The 5339-nt window shown below is 39.4% G+C and overlaps 1 protein-coding gene across 5 annotated transcripts in view; it reads left to right on the forward strand.

Moving 5' to 3' along the window:
- Nars2 (asparaginyl-tRNA synthetase 2, mitochondrial) overlaps positions 1-5339 on the forward strand; it is a 108162-nt gene that overhangs the window by 95871 nt on the left and 6952 nt on the right. The gene's annotated exons all lie outside the window — the stretch shown is intronic.

The following is a 5339-nucleotide window of genomic DNA, read 5'->3' on the forward strand; positions in this document are numbered from 1 at the left end:
TGTATGTTTATGTACCTCTCAGCTGATTTCTGCTGGCTAGCTTGGAATTTAGAACTCCCCAAGGAAAAGAGAAGGGGTAATTACCTTGGCCCTGAGGGGGAATGGAAGCATATTTTCGGACAAGGTGAAAATTCCATTCCTTTGAAACCATTAGTATCTTTGTAAGCTATAAAACTCTGCCTGTTTAGCACAAGTAATGAGACTGACTCGGGATTCATAAGACATAACTAACTTCAGCCCCTGCCGTCTGCCAGCCCATCTGCATCTTCTAGTCATGGCATCTGGAGGGTATTTCCTCATTCTACCTTCTTTCCAGGGGCAACAGGAAAAAGGACAGTTACACTTTTCTCTTTGCTGAACGTAGCATAGAAGGGTCATACATCAAAGGCATTGTTCCTGTTGAGCCTATTATTTTTAATTGGAAGTTTAAGGTTCTTTTTAGTATACTGACTGGAGTCAGAGAGCCAGAGTCAGAAGGGAACATCGTAAGTAGAAACCAGGGTTCACTCAGCTTGAATACCAACATGAACTATTTCAAGATAGCTTGCTGCTGCAGCTGTGTAACTTAAACAGAATCAAAACTCATACCCACGGAGGAAGATAGGCCAGGAAGCATTCTGGACCTAGAAGATGTACAGAACGAAACAGGTTTGTTTAAGTTAGGAGAGTTTGGGAATGTGCAAAAGAGTAGACCTGTGGCCTCTGGTATTTCCTTAGCAGGAGAATGAATGGGCAGCAGAGCCAAAGTCCTTCCACTATTAAAATTTCCAGGCTGCATTAAAAACAAGGACATTGTGAATTTCACAGCAAATGGATGAATCTAGAAAATAAGTGAGGTAACCAGACCCAAAAGGACATGCATGACAGGAACCTAGCATATCTGTCCTCTGAGACGCTCCACTCAACAGCCAATGGAAAGAGATGCAGAGACTCACTCCTAAACAGTAGATGGGGCTCAGGCAGTCTTCAGAAGAGTTAGGAAAATGGTTGAAGGACCCGAAGAGAACAGGGACTCTACAGGAAGACCAACAGAGTCAACTAACCTGGACCCTTGGGGGCTCCCAGAGCCTAGATCACCAACCAAAGAGTAAGCACTGGCTGGATCTAGTTCCCTTGCACATAAGTAGCAGATAAGCAGCTTGGTCTTCATGTGGGTCCCAGAACAACTAGAGCAGGGGCTGTCCCTGAGCCGGTTGCCTGGCTGCCTCTGAATCCCGCACCCCTAAATGGACAGCCTTATCTGGCCTCAGTAAGAGAGGACATGTCTAGTCCTGCAGCAACCTGATGTATGGGGGGGGGGTTGGATAGTGGGGGTAGGATGGGGTCTTGGGGGGATTAACAACCAGAGTGGGGCTTCTTTCCCCTTCTAAGAGGAATAGGGGGAGGACTTAACATGAGGGAGTACTGGGAGGAGAGGAAGGGCTGATGTTGGGTTGTAAAGTGAATAAATACATTTAATAAAAAGAAAAAAATTCCAGGCTTCAAAGAAACACAGTAAAGATTCATACTTAAAGAACTCAAACTAGGTCATCTTTGAATTAAGACGTTTTTCTCTACAACTGACAAATATTTAATAAAATGGTTAGCTCCAGTTTCTGATCCCAGAACTACCAGATCTACACCAGTGTTTTGTGCTGATCCTGTATTCTGTTCTCTTAGAACCTATTTTCTTCTTTAAAGTACAAATAATTGTTAATACGGAGAATATTTAAGAATTCAAGGTCATGGGCTGAATTTTGCCTATGATTTGATAAATCCTAAGAAAAAGACTAACAGGGAGTACCGAGGGTTCCTGTACCATTCATTTGTTGTTCAGTAGTCATAATGAAATTTAAAAGTAGAAATAAAGAAATATGCCACATAATTAAAAGATACAGATATTTTTCGAAGGATATTTTCAAAATTTGCAGCTTCTGATAGGCTGTAGCTCGGTGGCTCTCAGCCTTCCTCATTCTGCAACCCCTCAACACAGGTGCTCATGTTGTGGTGACTCCCAGTCAAAATGTAATTTTTCTATTGTTATGAACTATATAAATATAATCTAAATATCTGATATGCAGGATATCTGGTACGTAATCCTTGTACCCACAGGTTGAGAACCACTGCTCTAGCTGGTTTAAGGCATACTGCTAAAATCTAGCTGTGTTCACAGCTGAGCATGCAACAGCTGACTGGGCAGATAAGAGATGCTAACAGGCTAGTTTCAGAGTCACCTGTAAGGTGGCACATTGGAAATAGTTATGAGGACTGTTTGTGGTCATTTGATATCAGTACTTTTGGTACTGATTCTGAACTGTGATTATTTATGGTACTTTGTATTTTTCTTGTCTGATGGAGGAAGATAAGAGAATAACTATTCTGTCCTTCATTGTAATAAATAGTAAAGAACTTGTTGGAACAATACAAGCAAAAGAGACCCGGTAGATGAGCAATGAGCAATGCAGTGGACTCTTACTATACACAAGTTTCTGCTTCTCCCTCAGTGTGTATTACACTTTCCCACCCTGTTGACATGAGCTTTGTCATGTGAATTGCATTAGTCAAAGGATTATGTGCAGAAGTGAAATATTTTTTAGCATATGTTTTTAACAGATTTCTAAATTATTTTTTACTGTCTGCTCCAAAGCTTTTAAAAGAGACTTTTTTCTCAACTCCAGGGCAGTTTAAAAAGGCTAATTCATTATAAACTAGTAGTTCTTTTTGCGTGTGTGTGTGTGTGTGTGTGTGTGTGATATATATATATGCATGTATGTATTATGATACATACATGCCATGTCACATATGTGGAGGTCAAAGAGCAACTTGGTGAAATTAGTTCTTTCTTTCCACTGTGTAGATTCTGGATGGAACTGAAGTCATTATGCTTAGCAACAAGCACCTTCTACTTGGCAGCCCATAAACTGGTCACTTTTAGTTAGGATTGATATGCCCTTCTTTCTCTAGCCCCTTGATGACATTTAGCAATGCCTGGAGACACTTAGGTTCTAGTGGGTGGAAGCCAGTTGTGCTGCAAACCTTACAATGGACTGAGTGCAGCTAAGTGGTAGAGCGCATAGAGACCTAAGCTCTACCCCCCAGCACCAAAGGGAAAATAAAGTTCTACAATACATACTTCAGGCCCTTAAAACTAAAAATTATCTAGCCAAAGATATTGTTAATGCTGAGACTTGAAAAACCATGGAGTTTTATGATTTTAGCCTACTTCTAGCGTATTCTAATATAACCCCAATTTTATAATAGTTAATGCAGAAGTAGTTGAAGATAGCCAGTTAGTTATCCTTGTAATTAGATGTTTTTAAGTATGCATGAGTATAATACCATGACGTACATTTTAAAGGAGATTCAAAGAGCTAATGAGATGCTCAGTGACCAAGAGTGCTTGCTGCTCTGACCGAGCCCAACTTCAGTTCCTAGCAACCACATTAGGTGACTCACTGCCTGTAGCTCCAGAGGATCCTATGCCCTTTGGCCCCTGTGCGGGGGCTGGGGGCACACATAAATCAGAGTAAAAGGCTAAAGGTGACTACTGCACTTGTTATGTTCCAGATAAATAAAAACCACCCAGATGCCTGAGGAGTACTTTGGTCACACAGCAAACTCTCCAGTGAACTCGTGTATCGAGGTGTGCAGTCAAGATGAGCATCAGTCCTCTGCGCTTCTTTAAAAAACAGAACAATAAAACAAAAAACTAATTCCAGAATTACTATCATTTCGTTGTGTGAAAAGTTCTAAGATGCCAGAAGTATGCTTTCCATTTGTTTTAGTTATATTTGCATCAAAACCAAGCAGGGAATGCTGTATGGAAAAGAAAACATATTTTGACCATTTTATACTTGTTATTTATTGAATATTAGGGTTTTGCACTTGAATATAGACAGTGGTTCTATTCTTATATTGAGCTTATGGTAGTAATTGAACCCATGATCTCAAAAGAAATTATTAAGCTATTTTGCTTAAGGTGGTACCTTTTTATTTTGTTTAGTATTATGGAAAATTTACAAAACTCAAAAATATTAAAAATAGATAATTGGCCAGGCATTGTGGTGCATGCATTTGGAGCAGCATTTGGGAACTAGAACAGGTAGATGTCTGCGAGTTCCAAGCTAGCTTGGTCTATATAGCAAATTCCAGGCAAGCCAGAGCTACACAGTATGACCCTGTCTCAAAACTATAAATATATAATTATATAATTGTCTCTTTACATTGTATATGCAGTACTCAGATGAGCATTTATTGAAAACCCAGTGTGCACTTGTTTCTAGTTCATGTTGTCTTTCTTTGTAAACACTGCAACTTCAGAATTATTTCCCCTCAAACAAGTGCTATATTGTATATCAGATGTTATTTTATGAGCTTTATCACATCAAGTCTATGTGTGGCATGTTCTTCAGCTGTTGCATACTTTTTATATTAATTTAGTAGTTCCCTTCAATAATATTCAAGGAGAAGAAACTCATACATATAAACATGTGGTTACCAGACTGATGTAGCCAAAGAAGTACCAGCAGGCCACCTCATCCTGGCCCTTTGCCCATTCCTGATCTGGAGTATAGATAAACCTTCCTGTGAATCTTTTGTCCTGAAACAATACTTATTTTAGAGCCAGGCTTAGTGGTTTATACCTGCTAGCACAGCATTTGGGAGGCAAAGACAAAATGATCACTAAGTTCAAAGCCAAATTTTGACGTCAGTCTAATCTGCATAACTAGTTCTGGGCAAGCCAGGTTATACAGATTCTTTTTTGAAAAGAATGGGGGCTGGAGAGATGGCTCAGACTAAAAGCACTTGTTGCTCTTACAGAAGACAAGGGTTCAGTTCCCAGTATCCACATGGTGGCTCACAACTGTAATCCTGGGGATCCTATATCCTCTTAAAACCACTGGATGCACCAGGCACACATAGTACATATATGTACATGTCAGTAAAGTACTCATACACACAAGATAAATCTAAATTTTTTTTTATTTTAATTCCTCATAAATCTTATTGTACACAAATCTGTACTGCCTTCTTCACATGGGGCCTTTAATCCCATCCAAATGCTATTTGTCAGAACTCACTTAAGTCTTTCTCTTCTCTGTTGTTTTTCCTTGTTCTTGATGGTGGGGTGGGTATTACTTGCAAGACTTTCCTTGAATTTTTGATAATCTCACACATAATGTAAGGGAGAACTCTGCCCATAACTTACTGATACTAATTTGATATTGAAACAGAGAACATGGACAGAAAAAGTGGGAGAGATTTTAATTGTTGAACAGCTAATTTTAAAATTGTTTCAAAAACTATTCAAGTTGCTTGAAAAGCTGAGTGTCATTGGAATCACCAGGAAGAACACTGTT

The sequence above is a fragment of the Arvicanthis niloticus genome, chromosome 1 (assembly GCF_011762505.2).
Source record: "Arvicanthis niloticus isolate mArvNil1 chromosome 1, mArvNil1.pat.X, whole genome shotgun sequence".
Classification (NCBI taxonomy): Eukaryota; Metazoa; Chordata; class Mammalia; order Rodentia; family Muridae; genus Arvicanthis; species Arvicanthis niloticus.